Source organism: Camelus ferus, chromosome 2 (genome assembly GCF_009834535.1).
Source record: "Camelus ferus isolate YT-003-E chromosome 2, BCGSAC_Cfer_1.0, whole genome shotgun sequence".
In the NCBI taxonomy this organism is placed as follows: domain Eukaryota; kingdom Metazoa; phylum Chordata; class Mammalia; order Artiodactyla; family Camelidae; genus Camelus; species Camelus ferus.
The window spans coordinates 28,930,229-28,948,271 of NC_045697.1; the positions used below are offsets into that span (position 1 = coordinate 28,930,229).

The 18,043-nt window shown below is 40.4% G+C and overlaps 1 protein-coding gene across 5 annotated transcripts in view; it reads left to right on the plus strand.

Moving 5' to 3' along the window:
- Nucleotides 1-11,817: 11,817 nt before the first annotated feature.
- Nucleotides 11,818-18,043, plus strand: part of RHOH (ras homolog family member H) — a 35,332-nt gene continuing 29,106 nt past the window's right edge. Inside the window, exons 1-2 of one of the 5 annotated variants that reach the window (XM_006188968.3) lie at nt 11,818-12,092; nt 15,202-15,309. The gene's annotated coding sequence lies outside the window, so the exon portion shown is untranslated. The remainder of the gene's footprint in view (nt 12,093-15,201; nt 15,310-18,043) is intronic. The other 4 variants (XM_014562825.2, XM_014562826.2, XM_032496292.1 and 1 more) reach the window with 4 other exon arrangements.

Genomic DNA, 18,043 nt, shown 5'->3' on the forward strand with positions numbered 1-18,043 from the left:
ACGCTCATAAGGGACACAGCCTCCCTCTATCTTGTTCCTCCAAGCTCAACTCACAGCTTTCACTTCATGATACAAGTTGGCTGCTCAAACTTAAGCATCTAAGAAGGAAAGGACAAAGAAGAGAGCACCTCTTCCTATTAAGGACAGACCTGGAAGTTGCCCACACCTCAGGAGCCAGAACAAAGCCACATGACTACGTCCAGCTGAAAGGAGGGCTGGGACATATAGCCTTTGTCTTAGGCAGTACTGTGTGCAGTTGAAAATTACTTTCTATCACTGAAGAAAGGGATTTGGGGGAAAAACCAAGAGTCTCTATCACAACAAGCAATGTTTATGTTGCACATAAAGAAAGGCTTTTCAGGCATGAAAGAGTGTTCACTATGACTGGAACAGGACATAAGTTGGGAGATGGGGCTAGAAAGGTAGGTGGGGCCATGTTAGGAAGGGCTTTGAAAATAAAGCTGGGAAGTTTGAGTTTGGCAACAGGGAGCCAAAGATATTCTTATATCATATAATAAAAATAAAGAGGTAGCGAGTGGGTCAACAATGTTCTGGCTCTGGGTTTCTGCAGTTTTCTGGGCTTTCCCACTTGTCCCGGGATGACTGCTGTAGCCCTCAGAACACTGCATTCTCATATGACAACAGTCAAAGCCTGAAAGGAAGGCAGGGGCTGTCTGATGTTTCTCCCTGATCTAACTGGTGAGGAATTCCTTTCCCAGGAACACCCAAGAAGGCTTTCCTGAATATTTCACTGAGTAGAATGGGGTCACATGGTTACCCATAGCTGCAAGGGAACCTGGGAAGCCAGGAACCAGAAGAATCTCTTCTACTAGACAGGACATTATGACTCATCCCCTGATTTGGGACACTTTGCCCATCACCAAATAGAGGTTCTTTCAGCAAGGAAAAGAAAGGACTGTTGGGCAAGTTGTCATCCAAGTTAACAGTTAGACCTTGGGACTTACTGCAGAGACAAAGAAAAGCACAGAAATAGTTTTTCAGGTTAACTTTTCCAAACTTGCCCTATACTGCTACATGGGCTTGAAGAGAGAACCAAATCCTCAAAATATGGTACTGTGACTTCACATTACTTTTAAAAATTTACGTTGAAACCACAAATGCCTTTTTTTTAAATAAAAAATTCCCAGCAAACCAAAAAACTGAAGCGAAACCAAATACATTAGCGAATCACTGAAGAAAAGAACTGTATGTTTATAGAACTTTATTAAAGATAGCTTACAATGTTTATTTTTCGGATTATACAGTTGATCCTTACTGACTGCTAAGAATTTGCAAGGTGCAAAAAATTTTTTAAAAAGTGAAAAAATTATCTCGAATTTTACCAGAGATAATCATTATTATTGTTTGACGTAATTAATTTTAGTCTTTCAGACGTAAGAACAAATTTTTTTCATGTAAAATTAGGATTTCATTATACAGATATTTTATTTTTGTATCTTACTCTTTATATTAATAAATCTATGATCACTTAAAAATAACAGATTTTCTGGGGTTTTTTGCATGTCTCTCTTCAATGTGTATCTCTTATTGTATTTTAATGAATCAACTGGAAAAAAGGAATTTGTTTTCTGGAGGGAAAATGCTATAGGAGTAAATTGATCTAGAGGGTTCTCTCTCTCTCGCTGGCTGCGTGGACTTATTTATATAAGTTGCTTAACCTCTTTATTTTTCAGTTTTCTCATTTATAAAATGAGGTTGCTGACAATAATAGTGATAATGGTTTAGCTATTTTACAGAGATTTTTGTGAGGACAAAGTATGCTAAGATACATACAAGTACATTGTAAGTTGTAAATTGAATCTGAAAGACAAAAATTCAAAATTAAAGCTTAATTTAATATTTTCCTCCCAAAGCATTAAAAAAACCTCATTATTTTATATTTAGAAGATTTTAAAAGGCAGGAATTATACAGAGCAAAAACAGTCCTATTTTGAATAATAAACATACCACAGAAAAGTTTTATTCAAAATTATAAAAACAATTCTGTTTCTGATAAACATTTGAGAACTTAAAATTTTTATTTGGAAAAAAATGTTTTAATAGAAATGTTCTTTTAAAGGTTTATGTGGTTAAAAAAAGTAAAAAGAATAGATAATCGTTTATGACTAACCTTGAAATTTTATGTACAATTTTAAATGTCTTTAAACAGAAAGCACTCATTAAGGAGAATTTACAAAAATACTCCCTTTTCTCCTAAATGATTAAAAAAATGCACAACTATAATAATTTAGGTAATGATAATAAGAAGAAAAGAGCAGGTTTAATTTGAAACCAAATCTTGCAATCGTTGACTGCGCTTGTCACAAACATGTTTTCCTCTAATAAGCATCAAGCATTTCCCACTACCTCTTTCTTTTTGAGCTCAGACACTGAATAAATTTCCCAGAAACCTCACTCTTTTACTTCTGAGTACTCCTTTATCTTACGCATGAGAAGCGAAAGCTGCTAGACAGCCTAGGATCTTTCCCAGCTATGATTTCCATTTTTAGGGAAATTTAAGATAAGACTTCTAAGAGGTTGAATGCAAAAGCCTCTGGAATCCCTTGTTTTTGGAGTCTGTGTGGGAGTGGAATTTGCATCTGGTTGAAATCATCTAAATGTGACCCAGCATAGGCTGAGCGATGAGGAAGATGACTTTGCAAGGTTCAGCTATGGTTCAGTGACTCTTCGCTGAGAATCAACTACTATAAAATCTCTGGTTATTACGCAAAACACATTGCGACTGAAGCAGTAACAACGGTTTATGGAGAAAACTTAGGCAGACTTGCTCAATGCAGTTAAAAATCCCAATAATTTTCTAACTGGCTCATATAAATAAAAGGAAAACAAAAATCACTGATGTCCTGTCACCTAGAGGTTACCTCCATTAACATCTGCATCTGTGCATATAAGAAGTTGAATTCAAAGTCAAGTTTTGTGTCCTACTTTTTTCACTTAACATTATGTTGTGTGCACATATCCATTTCATGAAGTATTTTTTGATTTATAAGTGGGCTGAAATTGCCTGCTTCTTAGGACTGGGTCACCATCAGCAAAGAGATGAAATCGGTGCCTTCCAGAAGAAAGTAGTTGCCCCTACTGCCTACACCTGCCTCTGCTTCATTGCACCCATGACTATTTTTCTAATAAGCAATGCCAACTGGTGTCAAGTCTCAGCTGGATGACATGATGTTTTGTTTTGTTTTTATCTTGGGGCCTAATTGTAATCTATAACTACTGTAAGTACAAACTTTCACATAGGTGTTTCAAGTGAGTTCTCTCCATGAAGGCTGCATCCATAATAAAGGGAATGGAATTCACAATTTTACTTTGTTAACTCAACATTCATCATTTGAGCAAATGGGTATTTCCAAGGCAGAAAGTTAACTGGTAAGGAGGAAGGAATATGCTTATTCAAATCTGCCTTCCCAAAGATCAGGCCAAATTAGTTCAGATTTGCCAATAGGTCAAATATAAATTTTCTACTGAAGTAAACACCAGCTTAAGAAGTATGCTACTTTCTGATGAGCTTAAAGAAATCCTGGGATGATTATCTCAACCATTTTTAATACTGTAAACAGAATCTTAAAAAACAAACAAGCAAAAAACAACTGCATTCATCCAAAGCCAATAATCTACACACATGCTTGGCATTTGTGCAAAAAAATTTTAAACTGCTATATGAAGTTAAAATACCACTGGTCAACATATCTTCAATTCAGAACATACCTAGACTTCTTTGTGTTGGTTATATGTTCCTGTAAGATGTATTTTGTTCATTTTAGAGACCCACCTGTTCAGATTATGAACTGATAAGCCATATAAATTCTAGTTTTATGTGATTTTCAGAAGATGGTGCCTCACCTCTTCTATAAATCAGAATGTCTGTAACAGCTTCCAGAACTTTATTCATGCACATGAAAGCCATTTTTACACATGTCCTTTACATTGTCAGTACAACTTTTCAGTAGTGGGTGAAATTCCTCCAGCTTATTTGTATGATGGCAATAGCTAATAAAAATAACATCTACAAACAAAAGTGTCTAAAATTCATACCTATAATGTGAGTTATCTTAGGAAAAAAAGACAAAAGGAGCAAAGAACTTTTATTTAAGAGTGCGAAGGAAAAAAAAATTGGGGATGAGAATAATGACAGCTTTTAAGTTCAGTATCAGTCTTTGTCAATATGCCATGCAGAATCAGGCAAACCGGCTTGGAGGTTGGTGTACCTACCTAGTGTGAGAGACCTAATTAATAACATATAAATGATATAGCTGTTTCCTGTAGTCAAGTGTACCAATGATATGGCAAAATTCAACAGGGTACCATCATAAAGAAATGCAAAGGTGGACTATGGACCAGCTGCGCCATTTATTGCCTTGAGGTCTTGAGCAAGACACATAAGCTCTCTCTGCCTCAGTTTCCTCCTCTACAAATGAAGATAACATTACCTACCTCATAATTGTTGGGGTGACTAAGTAAGAAATTGCATAAAAAGCACTTAATTGGCACATGTTAAATGTGCAATACATGGCAGGCCAGTGTGACTTTCTGTTTTTATTATGACTTGGTTAAAAAGATCAAGGGAGCAGAGACCAGCAAACTGAAGGACAAGGCAGCATCATGACACTGTGTCTTAAAAAGCTCCTCTTACTACCTGGGAATTTTCCACTAGGTACTTAGCTCTGGTCGTATATCTCTCTAGACATCAGAAGTCTGTCATGAAAATGACTTACAAAGATTCAGAGAAGAGACTCAGAAAGGACCAGAAGTGTGGGTCAGTGAGCAGTTCAGTGGAACTGTCACCTGGGGCTGACAGGTGAGGGTGCACAAGCCCCCCTTCCAGCTGAGGGAAGGCTTCCCCTCTGAGCTGGAGCTCAGCTCCTCTCTCCCAAGTCTGGAGGAGGAGGTAGGCCTTTCATCAGGGAGAAGGCAAATGATCATCAGATCTAGGGATATATGCTGATGTTAAGGACCACTAAACATTAATGTGGCTCTTGGATGTTTTTTAAAAAAGCCCTTACTTCCCTCATCTTCTCACCCAGAATTTTCCTGACAATCCTATTTAAATATGCACCCCACCCAAGCTTCCTATTCCTCCTCCCTGCTTTATTTTCCTTTTTAGTAATTAGCACAGTACAGTGTACTTACTATCTTACTAAATCATCATGCTCATTGCTTTTCTCTCTGGTAGATGTAAACACATAAGAGCAGGCTATTTTATTTTTGGGTCGTTACTGTTCACTGCTAGTGCCTAGCACAGTGTTCAGTAAATATTATAGCAAGTGTTCAATGAATAATTTGTTGAACGAGGAAGGAAATGATACACTTTTTATCTTAAGACATTTGTAGTGTGATGAGCAGAAGACTTCAGAGGGCATTTCTGAAGATTCTATGATTGTTCAGATTATGCATAAGAAATAAAGTACCATTAACAACCTGAGTAAAAATTTCTAGACCCTTTAAAACTGTTAAGACAATAAACACATGGCATTAGACTCCTATGCATGATGTGTAAGCTTGTATGGCTTTAACAATCTCCTAAGAATGAGGACCTCTTTTATTGAGAGTTTGGGCACTGGCAAAGGTCAAATTCTGAAATTCAGCGGTTGTTATTTAAAGAGAGGGTAGGAATGCAGGGAGAAAACTCCAGAAGGCAGAAATCCAAAACAGGAGTGGCTAAAATAGCCACCATGTATTGAATGTCTACCATTTTCCAAGGACGATACAGCTGTTTCACAGAATCCTTCTCAGGTAGATATTATTATAGCTATTTTCCAGATGGGAAAATCAGGGCCTCGTCCTGGTTAATAAGCAGAGCTGGGATTTGAATCTTGCTTTGTCTGAATCCAGATTTCTACTTGCTCCAAAATTTCAGATTGTCCTGGGGTAAAAGCTTCAACCCATTCCCTCCAGAACTGTGCGGGAGATCTGTTATTTTGAAACAACGGCAAGTTAGCACTCACTGGGCCCTGCCTTGTGACTGAAACGTTGACAACCCCCGCTCTGAGCAGGTGTGCTGAGTTGCAGTTACTGTGATGTTTGTGCCCAAACCAAAGATCCCTATCAAGGCAACGAGTAAAAGATGAATTTGAGAAGACGCAGTGATGGTCTTCTTCTTCTTTTTTAAACAGATTAGGATTTCTCCATCAGAGAGGGTCTTGTGCACAGTGCAGGAGTCCCCTGGGAGTTTGTGCATTTGACCCAATGACGCTGCTCTTACGTTGCGTTTCAAACTTCTTGTCGGGATTTGTTCTTGGAGCCCCAGGCACATTCTTTTAAATTTCTTCAGTGACAGCCAATCTTTGGCCTCTTCAGGTGGATTTGATTTTGGGAGACAGCCCTTTGGAGCTACATCCAATGAATAAAGTGGGGAACAAGCTGATTGTATTTTGAATCAAAAACAAGCTGTGAATAGAATGCAGTGATACTGATTTCCTTTTGTAGTTCATTAAACTGTCTCTGAAAGATATTATAAAAAGGTTCTAAAAGTGCTTTGCCTAGCCTCTGCAGTGTTGGAAAAGTGCACCAAATATCCAGGGATTGCTGGAAGGGTAACAGTCATTTGACATTAACTCTGCTCTGACACTTAAAAAAAAAGTTACACCGTAACTTCAGAGCCACAGCTGGAATGATTACAGTGGGTGCTGCCGTCTTCTGCAACAAGACCCTGCCTTGTTATGAATTATGGCTCTACAGTAAAAAGGACCAGGATGTAAATGTTTGCTAGATAAACACAGTTATACACGGCAAACAAACCAGGATAAAAACGGCAATTGAGAATCCTGAGAACCTGACATTCGCTGAAACAAAAAGCAATACATTATGTTACATTAAAACAGTTAAAGAGAAAATGGATGATGAGAATAACAGCGGGGGAATGATGTTTTCATGGCTGTGGCTGGAAGAGGGAAGTCAGAAGATGTTTGAAATGATATTCCTCTCGGTTAGGGAGGCTGTTGTTTATAAAGAATTAAAACGCATAAGGAGAAAATCATTCCTGTCTTTTCTAGCCTGTGGCATTTCCAGGATATTTTAATATTTATAATTTTAAAGGGTACTTTATATGAATGTATTTTTACACTGAAAGTGAGACATCAGAGTTAAGCTCTTTCTCTTACGAAGAGCTAACATTTTACAATCTCCATCATAAAATCAAACAGAAAGAATGCGTGTTCTGGTTTAATACCGTTGTTTATCTCTTAGTGAGGAGCTGGGTAAAAATAATTACAGTCTGATGAATGCCCTGGGTTTGAAACTCAAAGACTTCAGACAAAGTTTTAGTACATATTTCCCATCTTCAGAACCCACTGAAATATTTTATTTTTGGTGTGGCATATCATGAATGAGGGTCCGTGTAAACATTAAAAGCTACCCACTAAATCCAAGTCATTTCACTTCATATGCTAACAGTAAGGAGAAGGGGGAGGCATCTTACTAACCCAGGGTAAAAATTGAGTAAATGATTGATATCACAGGGTTTTCAAGGTTTCCTGTTCGTTACAATTACCATTGTCATTAAGAGTTCTCTTTGATGTAAATGGCTGAGACCTTTGCAGTGGGCAAGAATACCATTTAGGAGTGAGTTCAGAGTACACAGACAATTATTATATTATTTAAAAATCTTAATGAAAGAGATCCTCGTTCTTGGGAGGCTGCTAAAGAGAAAAGAAGCTGTTCATCTGCCTTATCAGAGGATGTTTCAAATGAGGGTGTTTTTGAGAAAGCAAGTCATGACCTTTAGCCAACTGTGTTTGCCTAGGAACCTCAGAGGAGGGATGCTCAGCGGTCTGGGGCTCGGGCTGCCCCCCGCCCCCCCAGCAGCCCAGCCCTCCCCATTGGGAGACAGCAGAGTAAAGAGCCAGGGCGGGAGGAAGGGGTGAATCTTTGTTCTGCTTTTCGTGGCTGTGGCATTTCATGCAAATCATTTAACCAGCTGAGGGCTCCTTGGCTGTAAATTATATTTAAAAATGATGACCACATAAGGCTGTTGTGAGATCAGATGAGGGAGTCCATCCATTGGTCAGCAAATGCTTCTGTAGTGGCTGACTATTTACTGCCTGAGACGCACCAGTGAGCAAGGCCAGGCCCTGGGCCTCCAGGGCCCCGGACATGACTGGCTTTTTAGTGAGCACTTGGCAGTGTAAACAGGTGCTGTGGGCCCTCATGGGAGGGCATGAACCTGGCTCACAGTTGGGGTGGGTGGCCATCATGGAAGACTTCCAGCTTATAATGAGGGTCTGGTTCTTACTGGAACTCCATACCCATGTTTCCTTCCCACCACCACTGTGAACTCCCCAGGAATTCCCCCCGCTTCTGTCCCAAGGCTGGGCTATACAGCATCAGAAATGACACACCCAGAGGGGTGTGTGTGTGTGTGTGTGTAAGCCTGTAGTGTGTACATGTGATTTTAGGTTATTTGCTTCCTTCCCTCACTACTACCTCATCTGTTAAAAAATGTGTGTTTGTGTGTGAGAGAGAGAGAAAGAGAGAAAAAACCAAAAAGAGAGATTTCTAGGAAAGGAAGAAAGTTAGATGGCTGTCCCTCAACCCCTCCCCCTCCGACCCCATCAAGAAAATCCCCTCTGAGATTAAATTTTACATGCAGATGTGAGGTGTGTAAGAGGCAATAGGAAAAACCACTTCTCACTGTCAGGAACAGGAGGCAGCGCGAAGCCTGACTCTATGAGAACATGGCAAACTACAACTACAAACACACTGAGAGCAAGTCCCTCAGAAGAGGCGGAGGGGCAGCCTAGGAGCCAAGGGGAGAAGGGCTTTCTGTGGGCAACATCCTTTCCAGCACCATCCAGGAAAGGGTGGGAGAACTTGGGCTGCAGGCACACCCTGTCTGCCCTCACCGTGCGTATGTATGCTCTTTTGTGGAGAAAGTGCACAAGGCCTGAGGCCCTGAACTTACAAAGCACGCCTGTGGTGTCTCTTGCTTTGTTTCCCAAAGGGCAGAGTCCCCCCTTCTCCTGGAGGTGGAGGGGCCTGCCCCTGTACGCAGCTGTCCTTGCCCGACTCCTCTGCTTCTCAAGGGGCACAGGGACCCTTGGAAACCACTGGATCCCTTGCTGGAAGTACAACCATTTTTGAACTCTTTGCTGCCCCTAATCTTTTAGACTCTTGGATGAGAAAACTCTGTTCTCCTGAATTTTCTGAGGCACACCTGAAGCCGATCTTCACCTCTGCATTAAACTGTCCTAACGGAGCAGCATCCTGGGGCCGCACACGCTGTACTAATGCCCTGGCACACCGTCCCCTACGTGTGCCCTGGGGTGGCTTTCAGTCGACATTTTCATGAGATGAAATCAGCCGCCACGGAGGAAACAGGTAAGGAACCGCCTCGCAGGACTTGTGGCTGGCTGCGTTCAGCCGAAGGATGGCTTTCCACTGGAGTCGGATGTTCTCCTGTGAGAATCTAGGCAACGAGTTTCTCTTCAGTCTCAGCACCAGGAAGCCAGGACGCCCTCACCATCCTGAGCATCCTGAGCGGCGCACTCATGTTTGTTCAGTAGGCCCGCAGCTTTCTGTGTGGTGGTGTTCGCTGCTTCACGCCGGTGGCGTAAATGTTTAGAACTCCTCAGCGTTTTCATTTTCGGTATCACCCTCATCCCTGGTTTTAGCTTAATCTTTGCCTTCATTTCTTTTGGCCTCATCATTCCATTTCTTTTTTTAAATTTGTTTTATCATGCTAAGATGTATGTATTTTTATAAGCTGCCCTCAGTCAACCCAAACGAGAGGTAAATAAATAAAATATCCAGCAGATATATGTTCTGCTTACCTAATAACACCATGATGGTGATCTGGCTTTCCTTGGAGAATTTTCTGGAAGAAGCTTATCAGAGGGCTCAGGATCTCACCTGCCAAATTGAGTTCTTACTGCACATTAACAAATTGATGCCTGGGTTCACGCAAGAGTCTCTTGTGGACCTAGTAGCTGCATAGCCATCTCTGTTGCTCACTTGCGCCGTTTATCCCTGCTATCACTGCCCAGCAGACAATGTCAGTCCTCTTTCACTCCCTTGAACATGCCAAGCTCTTCCCACCTCAGGGCCTTTGCACATGCAATTGCCTTTGTTTGGACTTTCCTTCATTCTACTCTCCTTAGGCTCCTCTTTTTCATCATTAGAGCAGTAGAGTCACGTTAGAATGACTGGAGAGTTTACACTGATGCCCAGGCCCCAACCCAGACAAATCAAACTAGAAACTCTGGGGGTGGGGCCTAGGTACTGGTTATTTCTTAAAAACTTCTTAGCCAGAGCTGAGGTTCACAGCTTCAAGTCTCATCTTAAATGTCAGCTGCACAAAGAGGCCCTCCTTGACCACCCCTGGGACGTAGACACTGTCTTGCTCTCTAGCTCAGCTTCTTCTCTGACTCCTTTGCAACAGCTATTGTAATTTGTAATGATTGCATTTGTATGAATGTTTTTGGTCTGCCCCCACTAGGATGTAGGTGCTGCAAGCACAGGGAGTATGTCTGTCTGTATGTCTGTATGTCTGTCTTGGTCTGTGTGCTTCTCTTCAGTTCACAGGATCAGGCACATGACAGGATTCTGAGTCTGCAATGATGAGGCTGGCCCTCAGATGATACATGTGGGTCTGCAGGACCTCCTGAAAGCCAGCCAAGGATCCCTGGAATATTTTGAGAGAATCTGTGTCAACATCTAATGGTTATTTTAACCAGCCAAAGATTGGACACACGTTGTTCCTTTCACCTGACTCTCGGGTCTCGGGATTTTTTGAGTGAGATCTGTAATTAGGTCCTGACTCATGGTATCTCCTTTATGTCCACATCTTTCCCCTCTGCTTGATTTAGGCCATGACAAGTGAGAGATTCCATCTCGTTCATCCTTGTGTGCCCTCCCCAGCCCCAGCACCCAGCACTGGGTCTTGCTCATAGCAGGGGCTCTATAAATGCCTGTGGACTTGATGGAGTTGATTTTTATCCTGCATGTAGGCATTTGACCAAGATTTCACCCTGGGAGGGAGCATTTACAGTTATTCAGAGATTCGAGGCATAGGGGATTGTGACCACATCACGAAAGTTAAATTTGTTTGTGTAGGCAACTCATCCATAATCTAAACAGGTGCAGATGGTCTCTACACCTGCATTGCACCGAAGGACAGAACAAGTACATTTGTGTTTGGAGGCAAATAATGAAACTCCGAGGAGTCTGAAAACAACTCACAGTCACGTACCGCAAACACACATGCTGGTCTATCAAAGGGCGAACGCGGGACGGGGCTGCCTGAGTCCTCACTGGGGCTGTCTGTCCTTTCCAAGTCATTACTTGGTAGTTATTAATAAAGCAAAGCAAACCGCCTACCTACCATTTCCCTCCATAGTCAGTGTGTTCACCAAGCTGACATGTCATTTCTAAAGTGCTTTTTTCCTAAGCTTAAATTAATCAAGACCAGTCTGTAGTGTGGCCTTACAGCCTTTTTTGTTTGTTTGTTTTTCTCCCTGATTCATTTCACTTCCTTAAGGAATCATCTTAGTTTTTCAATCTTCCTTTCTTCAGTTTTACATAGGTGATTTGCTGGTGGGAAATGGGGGACAGGGGAGAGGGAAATGGTTCCAAGGGAGAGGATAAATTCAACACAAACCCAACCATGCAGCAAAGGCCTTTTTCTACCTCTTATCTGATGGAGTTTTCATATTGTCATGGCGAGATACGCACGTGCACACACACATACACGCACACACACACACACACACATCACTAAACCCACACAAACGAAACCTTCTTTTTCGGCGAAGCCAGCTACAGGAAATTGACTTCTGCACAGGAACTTGCTAATCTCTTTTGTCACATTCGGATTGTTCCTGCTGCCTCAGTCGCCGCGCACACTAAACCCAACCACTGTGGGTTGGAGTCTCCACTGGCCCAACTCTCACAATTTAACATCTTCCAATGTGAATTGGTTATATTCGTGAGGAGGAAGGAACTGTCGATCCTAGGAGGAAATTAAAGCCGTGAAAGGCCTTGCGCTGCTTTTGCTTTTACTTACCTGCTCCGAACAAATTGGACTTCCAGAGTCAGTCATTTTAGTGTCAAGAAATTTCTTTGGCAATCTATAACAGGTAAGATTTTTACTTCATTAAAAATATTTCTTCAGAGTCAAAAGAAATCTTTCCGAATTTATTTAGCTTTTATTATAGGCTAAACATAGCAATTACTCAGTTCTGCCTGTTGTAAAGTATGGGGAAGGGGGTTTGCTCTGATACCCAACTACCACCTTCCCCAAGTCCTAACAAGATGCATAGTTTTTGAAACATTAAAAGTTATAGTAGTTGGCTTTTTGGTTTTCCAGATATTCTCCGAGAGAATTCATATGCTTGTAACTGCTATGACTGAGCTCAAATATTTGGGTAGTTTAAATATCTCCCTGTTTGATGAAGTAAATCTAAAGATTCTCTAAGTTGTACAAATACGAGTTTTAAAAATTTCTAATTCAGAAAAGAAACAGAACCAAAATCCACATGATACAGTTTCAGATCTGAATTTCTAACTTGTTCATTTCACCTATTCCCAATGTAAAATTTCTAAAAGTGGTATATGATGTATAAGTATATATTTTTAAATTCGATTAAACTTAGTTTTTGAGGTGGTTTGATTTGGAGACATGCTGTGACGTACCAGTCAGTAGCCTGGGTCATAACTAAATAAAGTTTGGGAAATCACTGGGTTTGGGTTTTTTTCCCCCACTAAATTAAAGCTGCCATTGAAATATTCAACTAAACAACAAGTAGTCAATAATCACATATTCATTCTAAGCTGGTGCTGTGGAGGATATAAGAAATGTAAAGAATTCTCTATTTTGAAGGACCTTATAATCTAGTAGTCGGGGTAAGAACTAAAATTCAGGAGGCACTACAAGATGGGAATTAAGGGTCGCGTTGGGTGGCTGTAGGCTGTAAGAGTTATAGGAGTTCGGAGAATAAGATTTGAGGGTAGGCTGGAGTTGTCTGGAAGACATGGGCCTTGAAAAGATAAGAGAATTGAGTCGACTGAGAAGGAGGACTGTGTGGTCAAAGGCACAAAGGCGAGATGTACTGGGAGACAACCAGTCTAGTTGAGGAGATTGGCCTGAGAAAAGAAGAAAATTAGTTTTACATATGGGCAGAAAATAAGCTTGGAAAATTAAGATGTAGACAGATTATGGAGGGCCTTGAGAGACTGCTGAGGAGAAGAGGCTCTATTCAGTGGTTTTCTGGTCTCTTTGGGCCATCAGGCTCTTTTTCCTCTGCTTTCGTAGCTCCAGCAGAATTCCATGTGGGGGGTTGCCTGGGGGTCCTCCCTCCTCATGCTTGGGGCTGTGTTGTGCATCTCCGTGTCTGTGACCCTTCACCTCCCTCTCCCCACTCTCTCCCCCAGTACACCACCCATGCTGAGAAAGCCTTGTGTGGCTTGGGGTACCTGTAAGACCTCCATTTCTGGGTACTACATTTTAAGGAGGCCTTTCAATCATCCGGTAATTAAAATGGCTTTCCCCTTGGAAGGACAAGTTGGCTGTCCAGTTACAGGCAAGTCTTTACTCTTCAAACACCAGAACAAGAATTCCATGAACTATGTATGGTTTCCCTTGCGTGTCTGAATGAGAGGTGGTGGATTTGCTTCCGCTCCTTTCCTAATGATTCAGAGCACTTTTTTTTTTTTTCCTGAGCCATGAAATATCTGTGTTCACGTAATAACAAAGATACAGCGTGGTGAATAAGAACCCAGACTTTGGAGCCAGATTGCCTTGTGTTGAATCCTGGTGCTCTTGCTTCTGATCTATGAGAACCTCAGACATGTTACTTAACTTCTTCAATCCTCAGATATTAAAAAACAAAAATCTGTAAAGTAGCTCTAACAATAACTGGAAATATCTACTCCAGAGGGTTGTTGTAGGGATAAAATGAGATAAAAATATGTAAAGCATTTAGCCTAGTGCCTGGCATAAAATAAACTCTCAGTAAATATAGCTATTATGAGTCTTACCAAGGCTGGGAACATTAGAATGAAGATAATATATGGTTGCTGGCTTGGGAACAAGATAGCTGTAAAGTGACTTTTGTAATTCCAGTAAAGTGGGGGTGAAGGTAGAGGCTGGGGATTAATATTTTTGGAGCACCAAGCATGGATTAGGCACAGGGCTGGATGTTTTATAGCAAAAATGCATATGAAAAAAGGAAAACAAGATTAGAAATTGACTTTTTAAGCCTTTCCATAGCAAATTCTCACTTAGAGGACAACTCTCTGAGTGACTGCTGTGTTATTTGTGGACATCTGTGGATAATGCTCTCTGAATGCTCTGAGTGGAATTATAGAGTACTTGGAGTTAGAGGCAAGAGGGTGACTCTTCTTCCTTGGCCAGTTTAAGTTAAATTATTTATTTTATGTTATATATTTTAATTTTAGTGTTAACAAGGAACAGCTGAAAAAAACACTTCTATTCAGGAGTTGGGACCGTTTTGACAATAAATAACCAAAGTGCTTATTTGGGTTCTGGATGCTTGGGTGTGGGTGAAAGCCAAGATTAAAAAGCACCCTGCTTTCCTGTTCCACTCTTTTTTCAGGTCATAGATTCTTTAGGATTAGTAAGTGGCCTTTAAAAATGCAAATATGATTTATATGTTCATTATTCAGAGGATTCTCAATTATACATGTAGATTACTTTGGTCAAATCGTAATACTGTTTTTCTTTCTAGAGCCCCACTAATGTCATGAGGGAGGAGATCTGGGGGTTCTTTGTATGGAAGGGGGTGGACACAAGTCAGGATGGGGCGGCAAAGTGGAGTCTGCTGGAAGGCAGCAGGGCAGTATTGAGTCTGGGTTGGGCAGTGAGAGCAAGGGGGTGCGGGTGGCAGAGATGGAAAGGGTGAACAGAGAGAGGGGAAGGTGCCAGAATTAAGGCTGCCCCTCTGCGGCTCTTCAGTCATTTGACTCCAGCAGTTGCTTGACTGTCCTGAGTAACTTCTCGATGCCTTAAATAAGACATTGTCATACTGTTGTTCCCTGGATGTGGACCACAGTTCAGAGATGGTTTGATTTGTCTGGTTCTGGCCTAGAATCGTAGTTCCTTAAGCTGGCTGGACATCAAAATCCCTTGGAAAGCTTTTCAAAAATACCAATTCTCATGTATCACACCCAGCCCTGGAGTGGGGTCCAGGAATCTGTATCATAAAAATGCAAATGTTTTTCTTCCAGGTGACTTGTTGTTGTTCTACAGGTGAGCATCTGGGAGCCATTAATCCAGAACTCTCCTACCAGGGCACCAGGCACTGAGATGATAAGTTGAGTAAGTGCTGAAATGAGGTAAAATGATCTTCCTTCTATTATGAATAATAACGTCACACAAAAACATTTTCTTTCGTTTAGAATTTATCTCTTAGGAGAATTCCTGGGAGTGGGATGATTCAGTCAAGGATGTGAGCATGTTTAGAGTCTTTGTCAACTGTACTTACATTTTAACAAGCAAATGTGGGTGCCACTTAAAAATTCTAAAGTGTTCTATACATGTAGAGGCTATTCAGTAGTACTCAGAGAAAGCCCAAAGAAAAGAATTTGCTTTCCTGGGAAGAAATGCCAAACCTCTCTATGTCTCTTTTTCAGTAAAACAGAAAACTAATAAATTACTTTTAGAAGAAAAATTCCAAGCATTACAGAATGCTCAATTGCTTATTAGAGCGTAAGTTAGAGTCTTCTTATCACTACACTTGTTTCTTGTAAAGTTGAAGTCAGCAGTGACCTCTTCCCCATTTCGTAGAAAAGAAAACCAAGGAAGAGAGTGGTTAACATGGTTCTCATCACATTTGCCATGAGAACTATATACAGTCATCCATTCATTGTTTGAGTAAATAAATGGGTGAGTAGTTGTTATAGGTGATCCATGGAAAAACACTAGTAAAATGAACACATGAAGAGAGTATTGTCCGAACTGGGGGAGGATGGGCAGAATTAATTGATCCAGGTAGACCTCCTGCTCTATCTTTTTTTGTATTATGTTTTATTCATTATGTGTTATCATAATCTGCTAACTGAAAAGCATGGTTATTGCTTCTGACACAGATGGAATAAGATGAATTTTCAATGACTTCAATGTAAAAAAAAAAAAAAAAAAGATGTGCTTTTGCAAAATACCAAGTAAGATATATCCAGCGGTGTGCAGGAGCCTGCCTGTATTTGCTTGCAAGAGCTGATGGTAATATTTACAGAAATTTCACAAGCCAGTGGTTAAACACAATCACTATTGAAAATTAAAAAAAAATTCTATAAATCAAAGTTACATTAATTATATTAAAAATAAAGGTAATACTCAAAACTCATTACTTCCCAATTATTTACCACATTTGACTATTATCTATGCTCTTGAAGTTAGCTACTTCAGATTATCTGTGTGAAAGAAATATTATACAATGGCATGCTATTAAGCATCTCTTTCCAACTCTGCATTGTGGTGTCATATTTGTAACCTGAAACTGGCCATGGTGGGACTATTTACACCACAAAAATTGGCTAACACTGTAAATTAGGCTCTCCACATTTTTTTTTTAAGGCAAGGCTATTAAATAAACATTTAGCAGCATATCATCACTGAGGAAATGTGTAAAACACAATCATGGCAACTTGGCAATATGTGTCAAGAGCCATTAAAATGCTCATATACTTTAATCCATTAATTCTACCTCTGGGAATTTATTCTAAATAAATAATTTAAAGAAGGAAATAATAACATGACAAACACATTCACTGTATTGTTATTATACCAGAAAAATCTGAAAATATTAAGCAAAAGTGATTCTGGCAGCACTAACTCCATGGAATATTTTGTGGTCATTACAGGTCATGGTTATAGTTAGGATAGTTATGAAAATATATTTGATTTGATGTTAAGTTAGAAAATCAGGACTAAAATTTGCACTTACATTCTGGTTTCATTTTGAATGAGGATTAAACGTGTGTAAAAAAATGAAAGCTTTTGGTGTGTTAGAATGGTGAAATAGTAGAATTTTGTTCTTACTTCATGCATTGTAGGTGTGGTGTGTGTGCATTAAAAAAATGTGGAGAAAGCCTGTAGATAAGTGATCTTAAGTAGTTTTAATATTTAAAGGGAAGGCTTTGAGGAGTTTTGTGGACCAGATGAGGCTTGCTTTTGCCATGTAGATGTGGACAATGAGTCCCTGGGGAGGGTACAGTAAAGGGAGTTAGGATCCTGGCAGGCTGGAGTGGTGGATGCTAAGGAGGTTTCATTAGGGCCAGTCAGGAAGAAGAGATTGACTGTGTATGGGAAAATAGTTCTTCTAAATAAAAGTTTTCACATTTTAGTGTGTTTAAGAGTCACCTGGATGGATGGGGGCCATGGTAACAAAAGTGGCTTCCACCTCCATGGATTCTGATCCAGTTGGTCTGGAGGCCAGCAGGAATATGCATATTTAACAAATATTCCCATCTCATAAAGATTCTGATATAGATGGTCTGCAGATCATCCTCTGAGGAATACTACTGGATTAAAGTTAATAGTTTGGGTTGACCCAGGGAACGTGTATCTATGTGTGTGTGTGTGTGTGTGTGTTTATTTGTGTGTTGAGGGGTGAGCCTGTTACCATGAGGCTTAGGATCGAAGGGCTTACGATGTAAAAGAGATGTGACGACAGAGAAAACCGAGAACAGACAAGTTATTGTGTTGAATCTGTAGAAAAAAACTAAAAACAGGAGGCCGTACTTGTAATACTTCCTTAAAGGGGAATACAGTTTGCGCCACAAAATTCTCCTCTACTGTTAAGTAACTGCTGTCAAGTATTTGGAAGTAGCTGTAAACAGGGAAACTACACAGGGGAAGCACAGAGATAAATGGTCATAGGGAGAGTCAAGGACCCATGAATACTTTAACATCAAATCACTGGGAGGTGGTAATCAAGAATGAACCTGAGATATGTGGTGCTACGTTCAGAACACATTTGGGCCTCAGTGTATGATAATATCATGTTAAAGAGGGGTAGGAGTCTAATTTTTGATGAAATGTAGTACTTTATATATAGAACTGTAGCAC